This window comes from Stegostoma tigrinum, chromosome 13, assembly GCF_030684315.1.
Source record: "Stegostoma tigrinum isolate sSteTig4 chromosome 13, sSteTig4.hap1, whole genome shotgun sequence".
Taxonomy (NCBI): Eukaryota; Metazoa; Chordata; class Chondrichthyes; order Orectolobiformes; family Stegostomatidae; genus Stegostoma; species Stegostoma tigrinum.
Window position 1 is genome coordinate 50963723 of NC_081366.1, and position 26361 is coordinate 50990083.

A 26361-nucleotide genomic window follows, 5' to 3' on the forward strand; every position below is an offset into this window, starting at 1 on the left:
TTATGACATTTCCTTTCTCTTCAGTGTACATGGTCATGTTTGTACTTAATAGTAGGGAAGTATCCACTATATCTCAATACTTTCCATTACTACTGTAACAACCAAGGCAAGAGGGGTGCATCAGTTCCTTTATAATCCTCCTTCATCACTGCACACAGCAAATTTTAAAGTCAACCAAATAGTGATGTGGCTAATTATACAAAATTGGAAGCAAATCAGCCAAGTTCATTTAGTTGATAAAGAATAACTAGTTTATTAAAGCGTACTCTTACTCAAGCAAACATGCTGAGGTTATTGACAGAAAAAGATTTACACTATACAATGATAGATATAACTTAAATTCTAACATCCCAAACTCAAAATGAGGCAACTAAGATAAATAATAAAAACCAAAAGGACTGCGGATGCTGTAAATCAGGAACAAAAACAAAGTTGCTGGAAAAGCTCAGCAGGTCTGACAGCATCTGTGAAGGAGAAAACAGAGTTAACATTTCCGGCCCAGTGAACAGATAAATAATGGTTGGATACCCCAAAAAAATCAAATAGGGACAGCGATTAAGACTGATTCCTTAGATTTCTTACCGGCGATACCCATCCCCTCCAACACCCTCCATACATGTTAGTGATACTGTGGGTCACCAAATCTCACTAAAATTTCACATAAGATTTCAATTCTTCACATCTGATGACCTGACCTTGAAATTCTCTCAAGCACTTTTGGTCAAGATCTAGCTCATTAATTGCTCCCTTTCTGATTGTTTACCTTCTCTGCCTCTAATGATGCTTCTCTGGATCATGGAGACTTTACTGCAGCACTATTCATAGGTATAATGCCAGCTTTTTCACAGAGGGCTAGCTTCACCAAACATGTACTGCCCTTGGGTTTGTACCCTGAGCTTTAATCTGGCGTAGTTGCACAATACGATTACTGTTTGTGAGCGTTTAAAAATGAGTAATGGTACACTGCGTCTTCTAATCCCTTCAGCTCCCAGGATTTTCCTGAACACTAACTCTAACACTGAGCTTCCTGCTAGTTTCCGGAACTTCTCCCTGAGTTCTGAATGCACCAAACCAGTGTTTACAATTTGCCTTCTCAGCAGTATAGCATAAAAGTTATTTTCAGCATGGTGCCAACCATAGCCTTTATCTGTATTCTTCTTCAACAAATTGTGGTATTGCACAGCTCCACAGTGATCCGTGAACTAGTTTGAGTAACCTATTCAATATGTTACAGCATAGCCCAAACTTTATTGTAGGCAACATTGAATGTATTTTGAACCTGTCAAACGTTGAACTCCAGCACAACTTGTCAACTCATGGGCCAGCATATTTCCCATTTAACCATTACCATGATGCCAGGGAATCAACTCTGGTTCAACAAAGAATGCAGGAGGCCATGCCAGAAGCAACATCAGGCATACCTGAAAATGAAGTGGCAACCTGGTGAAGCTAAAAACAGGGCTACTTGCATGCCAAACAGTGTAAACAGCAAATGGTGGACAGAGCTATGCTATCCTGCAACCAATGGCTGCACAGGTCTTCAGTTACTCCTTAAAATGAGCCAGTGACAAAAACATTCAAAGCGGCCAAGACCTCAATACACATGGGTGGGCTAGCCAACAGTCCTTCTGAACACAAGCCCTGCTGCAGCGAAAGATGGAGTTTGGTAATGATGGCATGAGACATCCTCACTCGGCTTTTGCACTGCATTTCAGGCAGTGGACAAAAATGACAATGAGGCCTGTTGATTTGATGCAGCCTCATTCTCCACTGCCTCCTTGGTTTGGGTTGCTTTTCCGTCTGGAGGCTGTGAGCATGCGCTAATTGTTGTCTCCTTTCAGTTTGTCTTTGGAGTTGAAGCAGGGTCACAAGGATTCTAGCCACAGCATTATTCATGTCAAATCTGTAAGCCGTTAAAATATGGGAAAGATCATAAAAGTAATGGAATTTTAATGAAGGAAATGCTGAGCCCTCACATCAATCAAAAGTAAACTGCATGATGTGGAGGCTTTCCAAAGAGGTCAGCCTGATGCCTCCATAAGGTGCACTGCAGAGTGTAACCATATCCATACATATGCTGTACAACCAAAGTTTTAATATTACATTGGGAGAGTAGAATCCTGTCAGTAAGCCCCTATCATAAGCACATTCACCAACCAGACCATGTCCTTTCATACTTCCAGTTCAAAATGCAAAGTGTTCTCTCGCAGTCCAAGCTGTGGAATGTGTTTCTGATACAAGTTCAGATGATACTTTTAAGTGTATTTGTCAGATTAAATTTGCTTAGCTGACATGACAAGGAAGCATTTTGGAGTATTGTGTACAATTTTGGTCTCCCTCAGACAGGAAAAGGATTCAGAAAAGATTTACAAGGATGCTACCATGACTGGGATACTTGAGCTGTAGGGAGAGGATGAATAGGCTGGGGCTATTTTCCCTGGAACACTGGAGGCTGGGGGTGACCTTATAGAAGTTTATAAAATCATGAGTGGCTTGGATAGGGTGAATAGTAAAGGTCTTTTCCCTGGTGTAGGGGAGTCCAAAAGAAGAGGGTATAGATTTAATGTGAGAGGGGAAAGATATAAAAGGGACCTAAGGGGCAACTTTTTCATGCAGATGGTGGTGTGTTTATGAATGAGCTTCCAGAGGAAGTGGTGGAGGGTGGCACAATTACAACAATTAAAAGGCATCTGGATTGGTACATGAAGAGGAAGGATTTAGAGAGGTATGGGCCAAATGGTGGCAAATGGGACCAGACTTATATAGAATATCTGGTCAGCATGGACACGTTGGACCAAAGGGGCTGTTTCTGTGTTGTATATTTCTATGACTCTAGCATGTAAATGTAATTATATTAATTGCTTGAGAACATATTTCCCGATGTGTATTCTTCATTCTTAGACAATGAATGTTCTACATCAGTATAATTGAAGCCAGGTGGGTGGTGTTATTGAATCACTGCAGTCATGATGGCTGCAATTGGATATCACTGCCTTGATAAGCCCATTATGTTGACTTATGTTGGTTTATGTTGACTTCATTTTTTTTACTTTAGTCAAATCTTCCTTTTTACATGCCATGTGTAACTGTGTGTATTGAGACCATGCCATTTAGGTTGATTTTTAAAATAACAACATGAAGTTAGGGATTATTAATTTATACATCTCAATGGACATATGTTCATTTGGCTCATATAAAGAAAGTTGTTTGCATTAAAAAGACAAGGTTTTGAATTAAGCAGATATTATCATTAATAAGCATTTAATGAAGCAGTGTTGCTGCTAGCTGCTTGTGGAAATTTGAATCACTTCATTAGATTTTGAATAATCTGGGTTAGGAAGGGACTAGAATTTCTTATATCAAAACAGAATAAGGACCCACCCATTAAGAAAATTCACCCACAGAATACAATGTAAGTATAGATGAGGTTATACTACTGAATGAAAGAAGGAAAAGATAAATACTCTTCAACGGTTAGGAGATGGACTTCCATTTGTAAGACGTGAAGAAAAGCCGAGATTCTCACGAACATTTCAATTTTGCAGAAAATGAATATCAGCATATGTGCAGAGAAAATGTTCTCACCATACTACTGTTTGCTTCTGCTGTCCAATCTCAGGGAAATATTTGTTTTGACTGACAGTGTAAGTAAAATAAGTACCATGAGAGGGTGTCCTTTTTTAAACATATTATTTCTGAAAACTTCTCTCCCTCTAGTGCTGCTCTAAGGACCTATTACTTTGAACTAACTTGAAGTATAATGAAATGTTATCAAACGTAACCATTAACAGTTTCTCTCTCCACTGGTGCTGCCTGATAATGCTGAGTATATGCAGAATGTTGTACCTTTATTTCAGATTTACAGCATCTGCATGATTTTGCTTTCATTAGGTTGAATCAAAGAGGTGCTTTTTTTCCAAAGTTACATTTCAATTTTGCTGAGCTTTTGACATGTTTTTTTTTTGCCAAATTCTTCTTTGAATATTCCAACAAAAGGGAACAAGATTGAGGGCACTTATATTTCAGGTAATTGACAAAAGAAGCCACTGAGACTGAGAAGAGACTTCTTTGCATGGAGCATGCTTAAAATCTGGAATGCACTGGCTGAACTGTGGAGGGGCTGGGGTTCAACTGAGGCATTCAAGAGCAATTTGAAATATTATCTGAAAAGAAAGATTGTGCAGGACTGCAGGGAGAACATGAGGAATACACTTGAAGGTTGGAGTTGAAGTAGAAGATTAGCCTATGATCTTACTGAATATGAAACACATTTAAAGGGCCATATTGCTTACTCCTGCTCTGATTTTTTATATTCCTCTCCTTTAACCTCCACTTGGTTGTTCACCACAAATATTTTTATTTCATTTTTAGCATGCAACTTTTCACACTCATTAGCTAGATCAAAATGAAGGAGCCAATTTACCAGTTTTTCTTGCCTGAAACAGAGAGGACTTTTATTACCTAATAACACGTATCCCCATCTTACATAATAAAGTTGTGTTAAACGTAGGTAATAAATTTAAAAAGAAATGGGGCAAAGGGTGTCTATACAGACAGAGAAGGTAAAGGCAATTAGGTCATAGACTCCCTGAGTTGTGAGAATGGCACAAGTCGCAACTATTAAGTTTTTGTTTTGTTTCTTTAGTAGTGTCAAATTAGATAGATGGCCTTGATTTCTTAATAAACTGATATCCTCGCTTGGTCTTTCTCTGGGCAATCACTGAGCCTGTGAGGGGCAGGAAAACAAAAGATTCCCGGCTTCTTGTTGTTGTCACCTCATACTTCTTTCTCACCGTCTGCTTTACTGCCAACATAGGTCCATTTATGTATTCCTGAGTCTTGATGCCTTTCCATGTTATGGGCAGTCTTCAACTCCCAATATGTGAATTTATCCTGCAAGCACAAATGAAACAAGATTCAACTTCCTGACTTTGAGTTAATTATTTGTTTTCTCTGTATTTGCATGAAATGGTTGTTTTCAGTGTGGACAGGTTTGCTACACCTCACACTTATGTCACAAATCCTGCTTCAATCTGTGGCCAAGTGAACATGGCAGCCATGTTATGTCAATATTTCTTCTTTCTAAATATCTCTTTGATCCATGAAGATCTGAAATATTAAACCTCAGATGATGGTGTTGAGTGTTGGTAGACCATGATAACCATTCTTGTAATAGTTCTTATTTTCCCTCGATAACTGGTACATGGTAAGTTGTCCAAAACATTTCTTTCCTAGCTCATTGGTTTGTGCATTTGGAAGTATATTTTAGGATTGGAAAAAACTTTGATTCACAATGATTCTCTTACACATTTGATTGATTTGAAGTATTCCTTTTCAGCAAACAAACATAGTCTAGTAATGTAAGTTCCAGGTATAAAATAGACAGGAATTAAATATTTACAGATCAGTTAGCTTCTCAAAGCAATTTAATGCAAGTTAAAGGTGCTAAATTGCAATGTTGTGCCGTATTGTAAATTCAGTAGAAAGGCTTCGGTCTTTCCAATAGGCATGACATTTATACCATGAAAAGAAAAAAACTAAGTTCGATATTTTTAACCAGAACATATACAAAATTAAATCAGTGTATTTCCATTTCACTGTAGTCACACTTATTTCAACCTACTAAGTTAGATCCAATTACAGTTGAGTTACAAGCAGTATAAAGTGAGGGATTTACATCCATTGGTGTTAAGTCTGCACAAGCTGATTTTTACTTAGGTTACTTAACAACCATCAAAGGAGAGCTTTCCAAAACAGCTGCACTAATTGGTATTTAAAAACAGGCAGCATTGTTCTGCAATCCTTTTACAAGCAAGGGAATCTGAGTTATGTTTCCATCTGTTTAGCTTATAGATGGAATATTAATCACCTTCTCACCAAGTCTGGTACTTAGCGTTGATGGTTAAGAAATTTGGAAATGGTATTATATTAATCAGGTGTATGGTGTGTTTTTCTGACATTATATCACATTAAAAGCTGCTTATCAGACATAGAACATCATTAGACCATCTTGCCCATTGAGAGCATTCACCGTTCAGTTAGATCACGGCCGATATGATAATCCTCAGCTTCATTTTTTGGCTTTTTAACCATAACCCAAGGTTCCATTACTAATTAAAAATCTAACAACCTCAGCCTTGAAAGCCCTCTGTGATAAAGAATTTCACAGATTTACTTTCACTGAGGAAATTCCTCCTTATCTTATTTCTAATTGGGTGACTCTTTACGCTGAGTTCTGGAGCCCCTGGTTCTGAACTCACCCATTGAAGGGAAACAACCTTTCTGCAACTACTTTGTCAAGTACCCTAAGTATCATATGTTTCAATAAGGTCTCCTTGCATTTTTCTAAATGTGAATAAGTAAAAATCCAACTCTACTCAAACACTCCTCATAAGAAAATCCCACCATGTCTGCGATCAAACCGATTGAAACTTCTCTGGATTGCTTCCAATGTCAACATATCTTTCCCTAGATGAAGGGAACAGAACTGTTCACATATATTTCTGAAGAAGGGTTTAGGTCCGAAACGTCAGCCTTCCTGCTTCTCTGATGCTGCTTGGCGTGCTGTGTTCAGCCAGCTCTACACCTTGTCATCACAGTCTTCCAGCCATTGTCTGACAACTGCCTAGTACAGATTTAGCAAAACTTCCCTATTTTTATACTCCATTCCTTTTCAAATAAAAGCAAACATTCAATTAGCCTTCCCAATCATCCACTGAACAGGATACTAGCACATTGTGATTCATGCTTTTTTAAAAAATATACTTTAATTATATTCAGTGTTTTAAGATGGCACCAGAGCATGGTGACTGAAATAGTACTTTTCACTGTACATTTTATATACTTTTGACAATAAATCGAAATCTACTTTCAAATCCCACTGAGCTGCAGATTTCTGGTATTTCTCTCAATTTTAATAATATTCAGCTCTTCAATTCTTTCTGCCAAAATGTATAACGTCACGCTTTCTAATGCTTTATTCCATCTGCCATGTCTTTTTCCTACTCACGTAACTTGACTATATTCCTGCAAATTATATTTTGTCATCCCATTACTTGCCTTCCCACCTATTTTTGTATCAGCTGGAGGCTAAGTAATTATACGTTCACTTCTGTCATCCTAGATATTAACATATATTATAAATAATTGTGGCTCAGTATTAATCCCTGTAGCATTTCACTAATTATAGGTTGCCATTGTGAAAATGTGCCCCCCATCCCAAATTACTTTCTTCTATTAGTTAATAAAGAGTCTATCCATTCTATCATACCACCAATGCTTTAGCCTCTAAATAAGTATCATTAAGTGTGGTAAGTTATCAAAATTGTTAATGGAACCAAAAATCTTACCTCTATGGGTCCGCGTTTATCTATCCTGCATTTTAACTTCTCAAGGAATTGTAATAAATCTGTCAAGTTTAATTTACCCATCATGAAGCCATGCTGACCTATTTACTTATATTGTATATTTCTAAAGACTCTGCTATTGCATCCTTTACAATAACTAACACTTTCCAAATGTGGATGTTGAACTAATCAGCCTTTAGTTACATATTTTTGTCTTCTTGCCTTCTTGAATAAGGGTTACATTAACAGTTTATATTCACCTGTAATTTTTCCAGGACTTAAGGACTTTTGGAAATATACTACTGTGCATCCACTATATCTGTAGCTAATTCCTTTAAATCCTAAAATGATACCCATCAGATTGAGGGGACCTATTTGCCTTTAGCCCCATTAGATTCCTTGGCACCTTTTGTCTTCGTGATATTTATTGTATTTATTACTTTATGTTTTGGAATGCTTTTCATGTCCTTCGCCATCAAAACTGATGTAAAATATTTATTCAACTTCTGTGGATGTGAGTTTGCTCGCTGAGCTGGAAGGTTAGTTTTCAGACGTTTCGTCACCAATCGTCACACGATCAATGGTCGGCACAACATCGTGGGCTGAAGGGCCTGTTCTGTGCTGTACTGTTCTATGTTCTATGTTCTATTCTAGGTAACATCATCAGTGAGCCTCCGACGAAGTGCTGGTGTTATGTCCCGCTTTCTATTTATCTGGTTAGGTTTCCTTGGGTTGGTGATGTCCAACCCAAGGAAACCTAACCAGATAAATAGAAAGCGGAACATAACACCAGCGCTTTGTCGGAGGCTCACTGATGATGTTACCTAGAATGGTGACGAAACGTCTCAAAACTAACCTTCCAGCTCAGCGAGCAAACTCACATCCAGAACCTCAACCTGAGCTACAAATCTTCTCAAAACTCGCTATTCAACTTCTCTGCTTTTTCTTAGTTCACTTTTATTATTTCCTTAGACTCATTGTCTAAGGCACTCATGTGCACCACAGAGCCTCACTTCCTTTTAACACATTTAAAGAAGGCTTTGCTGTCCATTTTCACATTACGTGCTAGTTTGCACTTTTGGTTTATTTTCTACCTCTTTCTTATATTTTAGGTCTTTTTTTGAAAGCCTTTATCATTCCAAATTCTATGTTTTTTGATTGATCTTGGCCACATTTTGTTTCTTTCATTCTGATGCTATCCTTAATTTCCTTGGTTAAACATGTTCGGTTCATTCCCTTCCTAGAATCCTTCTACCTCACTGAGATATATCTTTATTGTCAGACGCAAACTTCTTTAAAAAATATTTTTACCACAGTTTCTCAAAAAGCTTCTCTGCTAAACTTCTTTTCTAGTCCACTTCGGCCAACTTTGCCCTCATCTGTATGTAATTACCTTTATTTAAGTTTTGCGTAATTGTTTCTTACCCAGGATTCACACTCTTAACTGAATGTTAATCACTACCATGTTACAGTCATATTTCATCAGAACTCTATTCGGATAATTAGAATTAATCTGCATTGTTGCTGTTTGCCCTGTACACAAATTAGATTCCAATGTTTGTAAACAAAAACCATTCACTATTAGGATTGCTAAGATTCTTATCTTGGAGGTTCTGCATTTTAGTTAGCTCCTAACTCACCAAAATCTCTCTGCAAAACCTCCTTTCAAGACTTATCAATGTCTTTGGGACCAATATGGATGACTACAACTCAATGCATCTCCTCACACTTCAAGTTCCTTCCCGGGCCCAACATTATACTATTAATAAAACTTTTAAAAGATCTTAAATTTTAAATCACATCTCTCAACATCCTCATAGTGAATGGTTTTTGTTTACGAACATTGGAATCTAATTTGTGTACAGGGCAAACAGCAACAATGCAGATTAATTCTAATTATCCGAATAGAGTTCTGATAAAATATGAAGATTCATTGTGTGGCAGTAATCTCCAGCAGGTGCTAAAATGGGATCTATAGTTAGATCTCTAGCAGACACATTGATGGTTGAAAGGAATATTGATAATTAGGTATAAATGGGTTATAGACGCAAATGGAATTCAACATCAGACAGTGTGAGCTGTTGTGTTTTGGTTATAAAGTTTAAATGAGTTATTGAGCTCACATTGGGAATCAACACCTTGCAGTGCATTACCTGAGAAAGTTGGATTAAATGATGGCTGAAGACTTAAAGGCTGCAACTCAAAATAATGGCACTGAATTCTATAGCAAGAAACTTTAGAATATAGAGTCAAAAGGTAGTGTGTATACATTTAACTTAATAAAATCTCAAGTTTAACTCCAATATTCGGTAGTGAATTTCACAATGTGGGCAGAATTATTTAGGGAGCTGAATGGCATGGGCTACGTCAAGAAATATGGCAGATTCAGGCACAAGGTTCAGTGAGGCCTATCTCAATATCAGCATTAACTCATCTAATCTTCAATACAAATCCCTGGCATTGAGCTGAATTCTTGCTTGGCAGCAGCAAGTTTCCTATTCAGTGGAATTATGACTTGTTAACGACTTGTTAACTGTGCATCCTGCCACATCATTATAAAGTTTCCTATTTAACCAATTGCGCAGAACTGCATGAATCCCCAGAATTCTCAACATAGGAGTCAGTGTGGTCGGTCACCTGGTGAATTCAGATCACTGCTTACTCCAAAGGGCCTCCATGTTGGACTCTAGGCATTAGTGCCTCATGGCACAATCCATGGCCACTGGCCAACAGACATTGGCATGTGACATATGCCAGCCTCTGAAAACTCTCTTGACATTCTCCAATCCACTGATGTTGCACTCAATGCTGCACCTTGGGGTGGAATGGCAATTATCATTGTAATGTTGCAGCATGGACACTTTTGGCTCATGAGCGTATACCCAGTTCATGGACTAGACCAGACCTTTCTCTTGCTCTGTTAGTGCCCCCCTCATTTTGAAACTACTTGGATGCTCACAGCATTTATCTACTGCTTAGCTTTTTTGTGCCTTGCCCATTAGCCAGAGATACCATGCTCATAATCTTACTTCATTGACATGTTGTTCACTGCAAAAATAAAATCACAAAACTTGTCATGGTTGACGGCAGTCCTCAGTCAAGTCAAAGCCGATAAGATGTTCATTCCCGTTCTAAGCGCAATAACTCGTATAAACTTTTTTTTAACCAAAACAATGTGTGAAACAATAGTGTTGTCAGAGGTGACAGTAAGTGAGGGAAGATGTTGTAGACAGTAGTGACAGAGGGGTTTGATGGGACGTGCGTACCGTAACATAGATTGAATAAATGTGAGATATTGGAGAAAAGATGGCAGCACTTAATCTGACACTGTGGAGAAGGTAATTGTCCTACTTTCTACAGTGCTAGGCATTCCTCCAGATGGCTGAGACTGCACAGTCCTGGATGGTAAGTGTCTGACCAGGCTGGCGTTGTCTGTCGTTGTTACCCCCTCTGCTGTTCTATGGGAAGAGGACATCTTGGCTGTGTATCATCCCAATTGCCAGAACCTCCCTGTCCATAAAACATGGTGTTAATTTCCCTTATCTGACATGTACGGGGCTAATGTCAGGAAATCTACAGGATAACTCTGGGTGCATAACTAGCTTTTAAAAATGACACTTGCTCTAGGATATAGTCAATTCCAAGATGTCAAGCTGTGGTGAATTGTTCTGGGAATGGTGAACGAGAAAATGGGCTAGAATCTGGATAGAGAGGTGCCATAGGGGATGGGTAGATAATTAGTTTCATAAGACATGATAAGAGATCTTGCTGAGTCTTGCAGAGGGAAACCCTCCAGGAAACTCAACAAAACTGACATTTAGCCAAAGAAATAAAAGATTCAGCCCTAAGTTTATGATATTAGATTTTCGAATTGCCAGAAAGTCGATTCTAAATGATAGATGTGAGTTCTACGTGGGGCTGTGGAATCCCTATCTGACATACTGTGAAGGAATTGCCCAGAAAATGGAGGATTAAGATAAGCAATTCCTCTACATCTGAAGCCCTCTGAAAGTGTTGGAGAATTTGGGTGGTTCTGGGAAGTCAGGTAAATAATTCTAGAGTGCCCAACTCTACAACTCCACTACACCCCCCAACCCTGTAAGCCCATCCCTTCCACCAGATACGTAGAACATAGGACAGTATAGCACAGTACAGACCCTTCACCTCACAATGCTGTGCCAACCTATTATCCTATTCTAAGATGAAAACTAGCCTGCAGACCCTTCAATTTACTATCATATCTGATCTGCCCCCATCTGGATCTGACACCCTGCCTTCCCCAGTATTTGCAGTACTTGAAATCACTCCCCCAACCAATACAACTCTCCCCATGGATGCAGCAAGCCTCCTCTCTGGACCTGATATCTCCCCCCATTACCTCGCTTTCCCTAAACAGTCCATCACGTACCAGTGAAACCTGTGTGCAATTGTCATTCCTTGTAAAATTATCGCATTGGTCTGTTTTTGTGGTCTGAGTGAGTACTAGTACCCATTCATGATACTTACAATTGTCTGTAAAATATCTATGGGATTACAGACTTTTAGTTTATGAAAAGCCAAATTATGTAAATAAAACAAAGAAAGGGAGGCAAAATCGATGAGATTTAAAAAGAGAGATAAACAACAAAGGATTTTTAAAAATCTCAAACAACTTTATTTAAAATCTGACGGAATGAATCTCCATACCTAAAGAAAAGATGAAGTCGCCATAGCACTTCTCTCACATTAGAAGGGGTAACTGATAGTAGTTTAACCTGAGAGTTACTACACCTCAGGCAAGAAAGAAGCTTGTGAGGGAGAATTGTTCTTGTAATATAAGCCAGTACAGGAATTTCACCCATGCTTTTAGCATCACTCTGCAACGAGTCCAACCAACTGAGCTAACCTAGACCTTACATGTTGAAATTAATTAACAGAGGTTTATTGTTGACTTTCTATCATAGACAAGCAGCAACTTCACTGTTTCATTTGTTTGAAAATTGTGTTCCTTGGTGAAATATTGGGATGATGCAGTTTCTTGAGAAACAAGTTAACCCTGACAATAATTCCCTTGTTCATCATACATGTGAGGTCTCCTGGAAGCTGTTTGATTCAAACTTTAATAACAGTCAAGTGGTATAATCATGGGGTGAGATTATAGAAATATTTAAAATAATGAAGAGTTGGCGCAGATTAAAAGAAAATGAAAACACTCAGTATGCCAAGAAACAACAGTGGAAAAAAACTACAGTTAATATTTCGGGTTGCCGACCTATCAACAGATTGGAAAGAGTAAGCGATTCAGCAGGTTTTAAATCAATACAAAGTAAAAAGGTCAGAAGGCTGAAAAGAAAAATAAAAGGAAGCATTGTAATAAAGCAGAAGGCAGGAGTGATAAATATCAAAGGGATAGTAGCGCAAGATAAAATGTTATCATAATGGGACATGTAGAGAAACAAAAGGTGGGTCTAGAGGAAGAGTAAATGAAACTGCAAGTGTTGTTTGAAAAAAAAAGAGAACTGTAGTTGTGATTTGAAATGATTAAATTCAGTATTGAGTCCAGACAGCTGCAGAACACCAAATCAGAAATGAGATGCTGTTCCTCTAGTTTACATTGAACTTCATTGGTACAGTACTGATAGAAATGACTGTTAACATTGCAAATGCTGATACTATTCAGAGAAAGATAGGGAATATACAAAAACTAGTTTCTACCTTCAAAGGAATAAGTATACTGAAAGGAAAAGCAGTCTACTGCACAGGACATTGTGCATAAACTTCTGTGCAAGACATTCAGTTATATATATTCCATCCCCTTATCAACATTTACAGATGTACCATAAAAAGCTTACTGCCCAGGTACATAACAGCCTGGTACAGCAACTGCTTTGCCCAGGACCGTAAGAAACTACAGAAGGTTGTGTGCACAGCTCAGACCCTCACGGAAGCCAAACTACCATCCATGGACTCCATTTACATGTCTCGCTGCCACAGAAAGGCTGCCAACATCATCAAAGTCCCTGCTAATGCTCTCCTATAACTTCTTCCATCAGACAGAAGATACAGAAGCTTGAACACACCCACCAGCAGGTTCAAAAACAGTTTCTTCCCTGCCATTATTAAACTGATGAATGGACTGTCTAACTCAAATAATGCTGATCTTGTTAATTTGGATCTTGCCTCGCATTTGTGCTATGTGGTTTAACCTGTATACCTTACTCTGCCCAAGTTTTTTCACACAATGATCTGCATGTCCTTGCTTACTATGATCTGCCTGCACTACTTGCAAACAAAGCTTTTCACTGTATTTAGCTACACATGACAATAAATCAAATCAAATCATATCCTGACTTGTGCAGCCCCTGATTATTGCCTTTATGGTTATGTCCTTCAGCATTCTTTAGTCATCTCATTTGATTAAACATTGGCTTTTCTTGTAATCATTTGTATATATATAAAACACTATTTGAAATAAGGTTAATTCTGCAACATAGCAATTATTATTCCTGATCTACATGCTGAAGTATAAGCCAAAAAACATTTATTAAGAATGCTGTTGTATTTACTCTGGACAAACTGGCTATTTTCTTTTTGGAACTCAGTTTCTTGTAAATCCAAGCACAAAAGCAAACAAAGCAAATCCATTGAATGACTGACATAGAATTAGTGCAATTCTGGCTGCTTTGCATTTCAGGCCTCTTTGAAGATAGGGATACTTTAAAACACAGTTGGTGTCGAGCAAGAAAGAGAGAGAGAGACAGGCAGACAGAGACAGAGAGATATAAAGTTCTGTAAATACAGGTCTACGACATGATAATTGTTCTTACTGCAGGTTACTTCTTTTCTTTTCCAGAAGCACTCATGCAGTGCCATGAGAATGGAATGCCTTTTTTTTTATTTGTTCAAAGGATATGGGATCACCAGTTAGGCCAGTACTTAATCTAACAGGAAAGTTGAAAGAAAAATGTGAATTGTAAACAATTTATTTAATAAGGCACATTTTCAACATCTGGTTTCTACCCTATCCTATAAATTTAAATTCATTGCCTGGAAGATCTCAGGGGAGACAAGAAGACTATTTATTTCACTGTGATCATTGTTAGGGGCTGTACAGGACAGAGGTAAGGCCACGTTTAGAATAATGCGTGCAATTCTGGTCACCCTTTTATAGGAACGATGTTGTTAAACTTGAGAGGGTGCAGTGAAGATTTACAAAGATGTTGCTGAGCCTGAAGGGTTTGAGTTATAGGGAGAGGCTGAATAAACTTTTTTTCCTGGAGGGTCAGAGGCTGAGGGGTGACCTTAAAGAGGCATCAATAGGATGAATAGCCAGGGTCTTTTTCTTAGGGTGGGGCAGTCCAAAACTGGAAGACATAGTTTTAAGGTGAGAGGGGAAAAATTTAAAAAGGACCCAAGGGTTTGTTTTTCATGCAGAGCTTGGTGCCTTTATGGAACGTGCTGTCAGAGGAAGTGGAGGTTGGTGAAATTACAACATTTAAAAGGCATCTGGATTGGTATATGAATAGGAAGGGTTCCAAGGGATATGGGCCCAATGCTGGCAAATGAGGCTAGGTCAGATTGGGATGTCTGGTCATCACAGACAAGTTCGACCGGCGGATCTGTTGCCATGCTGTATGACTCTATGATTCCATGCCTCTATAACTGGAATTGTCTGCTTGAAAAGATGGCAGAAGTTGTTTCCACAAACCATTTTAAAAAGAGTGGGGCAGATATTTGAATGTGACAAATTGACAAAGTCACAGATAAAAAAATGAACATGTGCCATCAAGTGTAATGTTTTTACAAAGTTCCAGCACAGGTATGATGGGCCAAATACTCTCCTTATGTGTTGCAAAAATCAGTAATTCATATCCAGTCGTAGCCAGGGTATCAGGTACTGTGGCTTTTCTTCCCCCACTGTTATTTTGAAGTCACCCAAAGATTTATGAGGTATAAAATCCTTTTAATGCAAAATACCTAGGTTCCTAATTCTTGATATATAACAGGTGTCTTTAGTTGTATGTGTCGAACAAACAACTTTTTTTGTAAATTGAGTGGAATCTAATTACCAAGATTTTGGATCCTTCCTATGTCTCATCTGCATTCATGATCAAAGATACTTGAAAATACATCATATTTCATGCACATGGTACAATGTTCTGCTATAACTCAACACAACTTGGGCTTTATTCCCTATGGCCTTATGCCTTCTATTTACTCCTCTCCTATTTCTGATGTTCAACAGTATTGATATTGGACTCCAAACATTAACTCGGTTTTCTCTCAACTACTGGACCTGCTGCATTTCTCCAGCAATTTCTGTATCTGTTTCTGATATTTCCAGCACCCACAATTCTTTGTTTTATTCAGCCCTGCTTCATTAGCAGTGCTAAAGCTTACAGACCTTGTGTCTGCAGTGAAATATAACTTTTCCAAGTTGCTTTTTCACTCACAATCTTTTAGTGGTTATGATTGAAACTCATAGAGAAAAAGAGAGAGAGAAAGGAGTCGGGGGGCAGGTGGAGAGAGAGAGAGGAGTTTCTAGTGTCCTTGCTATTATCAGTCCATGTTGCTTTCCTTCTTTTTATTTACCCAAAATTTCAGTTGATACAATTCCTTGCAGATTCTGGTGTTTGTGTCATTGTTTGATTTCAAACTAGATATTTCTAGACATCTTTCAGCTGTCAATGTGTGCTATTATTAAGAAAGTGTGAGTAGAACAAAAGATTCACAGTTCTTTATACATCACTGAGTTTCAGTGCCTCTTAATTAAAATGGTAATTCCAGGGAAGTTGGTTTCATAGATAATAAAATGTGAGGCTGGATGAACACAGCAGGCCAAGCAGCATCTCAGGAGCACAAAAGCTGACGTTTCGGGCCTAGACCCTTCATCAGAGAGGGGGATGGGGGGAGGGAACTGGAATAAATAGGGAGAGAGGGGGAGGCGGACCGAAGATGGAGAGTAACAAGAGAGTTGCAATGGGAGAGAGATTCCCTGAGGTTGGTCCGGAGGGAGGAGGGTAACTTCTTCAGGTTAGGCATCCCTGGAAGAGGCTTCGCAGTGAGGTTAAAATAGTATCAGAGATAATGGGAACTGCAGATGCTGGAGATTCCAAGATAATAAAATGTGAGGCTGGATGAACACAGCAGGCCAAGCAGCATCTCAGGAGCACAAAAGCTGACGTTTCGGGCCTAGACCCTTCATCAAAGAGGGGGATGGGGGGAGGGAACTGGAATAAATAGGGAGAGAGGGGGAGGCGGACCGAAGATGGAGAGTAACAAGAGAGTTGCAATGGGAGAGAGATTCCCTGAGGTTGGTCCGGAGGGAGGAGGGTAACTTCTTCAGGTTAGGCATCCCTGGAAGAGGCTTCGCAGTGAGGTTAAAATAGTATCAGAGATAATGGGAACTGCAGATGCTGGAGATTCCAAGATAATAAAATGTGAGGCTGGATGAACACAGCAGGCCAAGCAGCATCCAAGTGGGTTGTCTGGTCTTTTCAGTCAATCTCAACAGCCATTTTAGGTCGGTAGTGTACTTTTTCAAATAATTTTAAGTACATGAAAGTCTGAGGTTTTAAAGTCAATTCATGGAAACTGAATATTGATGGTTCATTTTTACCACAAACATCACACATCACCGGACCACAGAATTATTGTGGTGAAGAAAGAAATGATTCAGCCTGCATCTGTACATGTACCAGCTCTCTAAAAGAGCAAGAAAACTTTGTGCTATTCTCTTGCCCTTTTCATACACCCTTGTCCATTGTTTCTATTGAAATGATCATCCAATTCCTTCGAGAATGCCTCAATTGAACATGCCTCCACCACAATTCCGTACTGTGCATTCCAGACCTGAACCGCTGGATGTATGAAAGAAAGGTCCCACATTGTATTTGCCATATTTGAAAATCACTTTAAATTTGTTCATTCCTGTTACAAATAAAACAGTTTCACTCTGTCTACTTTATTTGACATCTGATCATTTTGAAATCTTCTATCAGATTTCTTCTAAGCCTTCTTCTCTCTGAGGAGAACAGCTCAACCTCACCAATATATCCTCCTTAACTGAATTCTCCCATCCCCGGAACAATTTTAGTAAATTTATTCTGTGCTTCCTCAATGCATTCACATCTGTCCTATAGAATGATGCCCAGGACTGTACACAATATTCCAGCCTAAGGTCTGATAACTATCTTGTATAAGTTCAGCATAACCTCCACGTCTTGTACTCTATGCTGCATATTTTTAAAAAATGCTCAGGATACTGCAGGCTTTATTCCAACTCTCTCTACTTGTTCTGCTACCTTCAGTAATCTATGTACATATGCATCCTGGTTCCTCTGTTTCTGCATTCCCTTAAGTATTGTATACTCAATAGTTTGTCCATTTCTTCCTATCAAAATGAATCACCTCGCATTTCTTCGCATTGAATGTCATCTGCCAGTTAAAACATCAAAATGTTCAGACAGCCAGCACAGGCATACAATCGTAGAGTCATCCAGCCAGGAAACAGGCCCTTTGGCTCAACTCATCCAGGTTTCCTAAGCTGAACTAATCCCAGTTGCCTGTTTTTGGCCCATATCTTCTAAACCATTCCCATTTACATACCTGTCCAAATATCTTTTAAATGTAATTGTAATTGTAATTGAAAACATTGCCTCTAAAATCCCTTCTAAATCTTTCCCCTCTCACCTTAAACAAATGCCCTCTAGTTTTGGAGTCTACTACCCTGGGGAAAAGATCTTGACTATTCACCTTATCAATTGTGCTCCTCATAATTTTATAGATCTCTGTGAGGTCACCTCTTAGCCTACTACATTCCAGGTAAAAAAAAAAGTCCCAGCCTATCAAGTCTCTACTCATAACTCAAACTTCCAGTCTCAGTTACATCCTTGTAAATCTTTTTTGCACCCTTTTCAGTTTAATAACATCTTTCCTATAGCAGGATAACCTGAATTGTATACAATACTCCAAATATGGCTTTATCAATGTCTTACACAGCAATAGCATGATGTCCCGCCTTCTATTCTCAATGCTCTGACTGATGAAGGCAAGCATGCCAACAATGGGCCAAATGATCTCTTTCTTCATCATAACAATTCTGTGATTTGACCATTTATCTGTTCACATAACCAACTTATTTATGTGCTTTTGGAGTTCTACACAGTCCTCTCATGCTTCCAAGTTTTGTATCACCCTCAAACGTTGAAATTGTCCCCTGCCTGCCGAGATCTGGATCATTTACCTATATCAAGAAAAACAGAGACCCTGAAATAACTTCACAGAGGCTGACTTCTTGTCTTGAGGTCTTTATTTACACATAAACAGTCCTTGACTTTGCTACTGCCTCATTCAGAGTCAGGTACCAAAGCCTAAATATTTCTAGCGCTCCCCTTTTAATATGTCAGCCTGGGCTCACTGATTGGAGCCCCAGTCAGGGAGCTCATATTCTAGGAGGCCCAGCTGGCTGACCATTCTACAATCACTACACCTTTCCCCATTTGAGACCATGGACAAAGTCTGGCCATTTTTCGTTGAGAGCCTCCTGGGCATTTTAGCACCAGGTCAGTTTCCTCTGACTCAGCGTCTAATACAGACAGCATGTAACAAACAGGAGCTCGCCTCTTGTGGCAGAACTGTATTTTCCGCCAGCGGCAAGGACATCAAGGCAGCCTCATCCCTCACATCAGCATTTCCAAATGTTCTGAGGGACAGTGTGCATTTTGCTCCTGCCCTGTTTGAGAATTTATAGTTTTCATATAGCCACATATTTATTTAAGTCCTTCACACCTACCCAAAGTTTTTATGTCAGACCTTGTGTCGACAACGCCTCTTACCCATGCAGGACCATTTCCTTGATTCTTACACCAAACTTTGTCCTCTGTCTCCCCACTAACATCTTCATTTTAGAGACAATAGGAACTGCAGGTGCTGGAGAATCTGAGATAGCAAGGTGTAGAGCTGGACGAACACAGCAGGCCAAGCAGCATCTTAGAAGCAGGAAAGTTGATGTTCTTCAGGGTAGGCATCCTTAGAAGAGGCTTTGCAGTGGGGTTAAAATTGTATCAGAGATAACAGGAACTGCAGATGCTGGAGAATCCGAGATAACAAGGTGTAGAGCTGGATGAACCCTGAAGAAGTTAATCTCCTCCCACTGGACAAACCTCACCTCTCTCCCACTGCAACTATCCATCTTTGATCTGCCTCCCCCTCGCTCCCTATTTATTTTAGAACCCTCTTCCCCTCCCCCATTTCTGATGAAGGGTCTAGGCCTGAAATGTCAACTTTCCTGCTCCTAAGATGCTGCTTGGCCTGCTGTGTTCATTCAGCTCTACACTTCATTTTAGAGACCCCTGGATGGCCCTGGTGGAGTTCAGCAAGCATTTGCTTGGGGCAATCATTCTTGCTCCCCATAACAATGCGCTGTCCTCTACTGTGAGCTGGTGTCTCCAGGTTGAAAATGATTTCAGTTGTAATTGTGAAGGGCCTTTTGGTTTCCTTCATTAGTACCAGCTGTTTCAGTTTGGACAGGACTGGATCTATCCGTGTACAAAGCCTGATATTGTTGGCTGTGACTGGGAGCATATCCAGAAAATGTATTAACATTACAGACTCTTACATTGGTGATACCACTGGCGGTGTATCTGTTAACAGGAGACAGTTCAAGGCATTTGCATTCACTGTCTAGCCTCCCAGACGGTGTCCTAACTTGTCATTATAAGGGCTTAATATTAGAACCCACCGCTAAATGAGGCCCAAAGCTATGGGCAGCACTCCCTTGTCCTCTTTCAGCAGACCAAGTAGGGATTTGTGGTTCATCACTATGACAAATTTATGTCCATAAAGGAATTGGTGAAACCTCCTGACTCCAAATACAACCACAAATCCTTCTTTTTCTATCCGGCTATACTAATGCTCTGCATGAGGCAAAGTCTTGGACATTTATGCTATTGGGTGTTTCTCACCACTGGGTCACGTATGGATGGTATAGTGGCTCAGTGGTTAGCAGCACCTTACTGTGCCTCCCTCACAATGCCAGGGACCTGGGTTCAATTCCACCCTTGATGACTGTCTGGAGTTTGCACATTCTCCCTGAGCCTGTGTGGGTTTTCCATAGGTGCTCCAGTTTCCTCCCACAGTCCAAAGATGTGCAGGCTCGGTGGATTAGCTATGGGAAATGCGGAGTTACAGGAATAAGGCAAGGGGATGCTTCAGGGTGGGATATTCTTTGGAGGGGTGGTGTGGACCTGATGTGCCAAGTGGTCTGATTCTCCACAGCCTGCTGATAATTTGAACAGGCTGATGATAGCCCAAATGACAGTCTCATATATTCTGTATATTGGTGCAAACTATAGGTATTAATTGTGGCATGCTCCTGGGAATCCTGCAATAAATGCAATTGCAAGTATGCATGGCAGCCCCAGTGCCAGCCTTGCGTACGAATCTCATATGTGAGGGATAAGGCATTTTTTACAGCTGTAAAAAGCAGTTTACCATTTGTTTAAAATCCATACGAAGGCAAACCAGACTTTACAATCAGAATGGCCGAAATTGCACATTCTATGAATTGGACCGGTTCGTTCACATTCCAGCTTTCTGATTTGTGTCTCTACTTTTGCCTCTAAAGCAAATGGTACTTGGTAGGCCTTGCAAAATCATGGAATTGCTTTGTAGTCAACATGCAAAATTGCTTTGGTTCCTGTAGGATCTCAGCCTAGTTGAGGTCTTGGGCAAATTTATGAGGTGAAGTCCAGGACGAATTTTAATAAAAACTGGTTCTGTGATCACTGATACAGCTGTGCCAGTAACCACCTCTGTTAGAACTGATTGACGATTTAACCTCGTTTATCTTCATTGGGTCTGATTTGATGTTGCTAAGCAAACTAACTGTTCTAATTCAGATGTAAGTGGACGTTCCAGGCTATGAACTCTCCTAGATACCCTCCTGCATACCACCTGATGTGCTATATTACTCGGTTTAAATCGAGTAGTGCTTTTTGCTGTCTTGAGTCCACGTATCAGCCACAATTACAATGGCTCGCCAGCACAGATCATGAAGAAAATTTTAACAATTTGGCCAAGGCTTGGTGTTGTTTTGGGGCTTTTCAGTGGGCCAACCTAGAGTAAGTCTGATTAGAATATATTCTGAATGAGGCTGTGCATTTACCTGCACTGAAACAGTGTTCCCCATACACAATTGGGCTGGCGAGGGTATCCACTTCCATCAGATTACCCTGCAAACTATATACTCCACTTGCCACATTTTCCAATGACAAAATCAGTGCATTGCCTATTTGAAGTTGAGTTAAACTTCAGCTTGCAGGCATTTTTGAATAGTTACATAATTAACCCCATATACCAGTTGGTCTCTAAGCATCTCATCAAGGGTTAAATCAAATTCACAGGCTTCTGCTAGTTGTCCTAACAGAGTCAAAAACCTCATATGGATTTGTCGGTTCTTGAATTGCCAAATGATAACATCTCAGAATTGCAGGCTTTTAATATTCCTTAACTATGTGAATTCTTGATAGTCAGGGAAAGTTAGGCTCCTGATGACAGAAAAAGCAGCAGCTCCACAGGTTATCAGGACAATTAATCATTATTTTCATGTGCCACAATGTCATTTGCCCAGAAAAATAACACATTCTTTCCACATACTGGGCCCAGTGCTTGACAGCAGTGTCAAACAAGTTAAACTTCCCAGACAATTGCATGATGTAAGAAACTCTTACCCCAACTCAAAGATGTTGGAATTGAGTTTCTTGAGGATCATACTTTACTCTTTTCACCATTAAAATAACTAAACAGAGGCTGGTATCCTGTCACCAAGTCACCCTTTATTTACATATGAACAGTCCTTGACTATAATACTGCCTCATATAGAGTCAATACCAAAGTGTCAGTACCTCTGACACTGTCCCCTTTTATATGTCAGGGCTCCCTGATTGGATCAGATTAACAACCCTATTCAGGGAACTCATATTCTATTAATTCCAGCAGGCTGACTTTGTTCCAATCACTACGGGTCCCAATAATAATCTGAGAAATTCCACTACAAGCCTTCCTCCAGCCTGAAAAATATCCATTGATCTCTTCTCTTCTTTTCTTAGTACTCAGCCAATTTTATATTCATGTTGCTACCGTCTCATTTATCCCATGAACTATAGCCATTGTCTAAAGTCTGTTATGTGGCACTGTATCAAATGCCTTTTTGAAGTCAATATACACTCAATTAGAGCAATACCCTCATCGACATTTTCCATTATCTGTTCAAAGAAATTCTAGTGAATTAGTCAAACTTGACTTTCTCTTTAGAAATCCATCCTCTTCCTAAACAAAATACCTCTTTGATGTGACTGCAAATGCTACCACATATAATGTTCTTTCAAGTCTCTCCAACACTGAAGTTAAATTGAGCTTCTGTATTTGTCGGCCATATCTTTATAAATCTTTATTTTCGTAAAGGTGCGACGTTTGGAATTGCCTAGTCATCCCTTTCCTGAGTCTAGGGGAACCTGAAAAATTATGGCCAGTACCTCTGAAATTGTCACTCTTTAATATCCTTGGATATGATTCATCTGGTTCCAATATATTGTTAACTTTAAGCATCTACAGCCTATCCAAAACATATTCCTTATCAATGTTGAGAACTTCTGATACCAGAGCTTCCTCATCTGTTACCATAGTCATTAGTATCTACCTGTCTCATATCATAATGGCAGATGCAAGATATTCATTTAACAATTCAATTATGCTTCTTTTCTTCACGTGTAACTCCTCTTTTAGGGCCCTACATGGCCCTACTCTTTACAGACTTTTTACTATTAATATATAATAAAAGGCTTTGTGATTCCTACCTTTGTTGGAGTGGATGTATATTGTCATGATCCCAGCTGATGTTGCAACTGATGTTCCAAGTCAGCTCCTAGACTAAAATCCGTCTTACTAGAGCATTTTTACTTTAATGTGGTGGTCTTTCACTGAAAGATAAGCATGAATTGCTGCAGATTTGGTTTTAACAACAAATCAGAATTTTATTACATGATAGAAATTAAGATAAAATTGAACAGCACCTGATATTTAAATATAACATAATTTGAAATGTACAGTGCAATAATATATCATTTATCCTAAAACCTCCACTTTGTAGTGCCAGATACTACAGAGAATTTCGTTATTTATCACATCTATAGGTTTGATTTAACTGTTTCTTGCAATTCCTTGTCTTAAGAGTTTGTCAGCCTTCTTCTTCATCTTTAGCTTTCTGACCCACAGGCTGCAATCAGTGAGGATAGGAAACTGCAAGTCCTCCATAATAACACTCACACTGGAGCCCCCCAAAGGATGCATCCTCAGCTTCCTCCTCCCTGTACATCCACGGCTATGTTGCCAAATTCTGAACAAATGCCATTTACATGTTCGCTGACAACACCACCAAAGTGGGATGGATATTTAACAATGGCAGGTCAAAATACAGAAGGGAGTTAGAGGGCTTGGTGATGTGGTGCAATGAAAACAACCTCTCTCTCAATGTCAGCAAAACTAAAGAATTGATTATTGACTTCTGAAAGAAAGGAGGAGGACATGCCTCCATCTACATCAATAGAGCTGAGACTGAGAAGGTGGCTAGTGTCAAGTTCCTCAGAATGCGATAACCGAAAACCTGTCCTGGACTTCCCACATAGATGCAAAAGTCAAGGAGGCACAAAAATGCTTCTTCTTCCTCAGGCGGCTCAGGGAATTTGGTGTCCACAAGGACTCTCAGCAACTTCTCCAGATGCACCATTAAAAGCATACTGTCCAGTTGCATAATAGCCTGGTATGGCAACTGCTCTGCCCAGGAATATATTAAACTGCAGAAGGTGGTGTGCACAGCCCAGAACATCACTGAAGCCAAATTTACATCTATGGGTTCTATTTGCATGTTCACTGCTGCAGAAAGGCTGCCAAAGTCAATAAAGATCCATCACACCTTGGCAACAATCTCCAACCTCTTCCATCAGGCAAACAATACAGAAACCTGGACATGCACACATGAGCAGGCTCAGAAACAGCTTCTTCCTGGCTGTTATTGAACTGATGAATTGACTCTCTAGCCTCAAATAATGCTGATCTTGCTAATGTTGATCTCACCTAGCACACGTCTTGTGCAATGTAACCTGTATGCCTCTGTCTAAGTCTTTTTGATCTGTATGTCCTTGCCTATTATGATCTGCCTGTAATTTTTTTTTTAGATTAGATTCCCTACAGTGTGGAAACAGGCCCTTCGGCCCAACAAGTCCACACCGCCCCTTGAAGCATCCTACCCAGACCCATCCCCCTATAACCCACACATCCCTGAACACTACGGGCAATTTAGCATGGCCAATCCACCTAGACTGCACAGACCTTTGGACTGTGGGAGGAAACTGGAGCACCCGGAGGAAACCCACACCAACATGGGGAGAATGTGCAAACTCCACACAGACAGTCGCCCGAGGCGGGAATCGAACCCGGGTCCCTGGCGCTCTGAGGCTGCAGTGCTAACCACTGAGCCACCGTGCTGCCCCAAACTCTCTCTCTTCTATTTGTATAGAACACTCCATGTCCCCAGGATATCCAGACTGCCCTACAGCCAATAAAGTACTTTTGAAGTGTAGCCATCTCTGTAGTAGAGAGAAACATGCTCATGAACAAAGCTTTGCACTGATGTCCACACACGTGACAATTAATCAATCAGTCAATCAATCAATCAAATTGAACTTGCCGTTTTCTAGCTTCAAATAATCATCGGCATTCTAACCAAATATTTTTGGTCTGCAATTTTTACTTTGAATCTATTTCTTAACTATTCTAAACTAATTCTTTCCTCTTGGAGAAACTATTCCTCAGTTTTATCCCAGCCAATGATCCTGTGAACTGAAACTTTCAAACAGCTTTCCTAGTAATGGAGATAGTAAAAACTGCAGATGCTAGATGACACAGATGTGGAGCTGAAGGAGCACAGCAGGCCAGGTGCATCAGAGGAGCAGGAAAGTTGGTGTTTCAGGCTGGGGCCCTTCTTCAGGCATTTCCTGTTCCTCTGATGCTGCCTGACCTGCTGTGTTCCTCCAGCTCCATAATGTGTTATTTCCTAGTAATGGAGTTCTTTTCCCCCTGAAACAAAAATCACTTCTTGATTCTTCTAAACCAAAGTAAAGCTGATGCTTTGCCCTCTAATTGATAAAACTTTCACAATACGAATAAACTCCAAATATCATTCCAGCTAGTCTCTGACACATATTGACGTAAAAATCATGGCTCCAGAAGTGAAAAAAGCTCAACTAGTTCATGAATGCTCTTCAGGAAGGGGACCCACTGCCTGTCCTGGACTTCCACAAGACTTCACCCTCGATGGGAGGAGAGACAGTGAGAGCAGCAGGATTCTTAAAAAGATACAGTTTCCTCCACCTATACCACAGGCAGAACTTTGACAGATCCTCCCTCCAAGAAAGTCAAGACCAGCATAAATTGGGAACCATCTCCTTAAACCCCCTTCCCAGACACATACTGTCCTCTTGTGGACACATTTTGCTGTTTCTTTACAGCTGGTGCCTGACAATCCTGTAACCTGTCACTTAACAGGTCCAGCCTCACATTTTATTAACTTAACAGGACTGTTGGTGGACTATCACAGCAGCACAGCGTTGAATGCTGGCCTCTTTCACCTTGCTCATGCCCTAGTCATAAAATTAGATGTAAATCGGGTTGGAACTATTGTTGAGAAATACCTCCTCCAAAAACAAATGTCTGAACTTTGAACAGACACCTTCAGTTTAGCAACTAACCCCAGGAGTACTTCCTGTGACAGCCTTCCCCTGGAGGTTAATGGAGCCTGTCAGTCTCAGTAGTGCTGTGGGTCAATGTCAGCAGCTTCCCCTCGCCGTCCACTCCAGATGAAAATGAAACAAAAAGTGACCCACGCAGGAGGCCAGGGACTAACTTCCACATTCAACATCCACCCTGATGTAAAGCAAGTCCTTAACTGAGATAACAAAGTGTGGAGCTGGATGAACAC

The 26361-nt window shown here is 39.9% G+C and overlaps 1 long non-coding RNA gene across 2 annotated transcripts in view; it reads right to left on the reverse strand.

Annotated features, from left to right (window-relative positions):
* Positions 1 to 317: 317 nt before the first annotated feature.
* Positions 318 to 26361, reverse strand: part of LOC125458391 (uncharacterized) — a 42112-nt gene continuing 16068 nt past the window's right edge. The window contains exons 3-5 of one of the 2 annotated variants that reach the window (XR_007248824.2): positions 23183 to 23305; positions 4794 to 4893; positions 318 to 1903 (exon numbers count right to left, since the gene is read on the reverse strand). This is a non-coding gene — a long non-coding RNA (uncharacterized LOC125458391). Of the gene's footprint in view, positions 1904 to 4437; positions 4894 to 23182; positions 23306 to 26361 lie in introns of those variants that run through there. The other variant, XR_007248823.2, reaches the window with a different exon arrangement.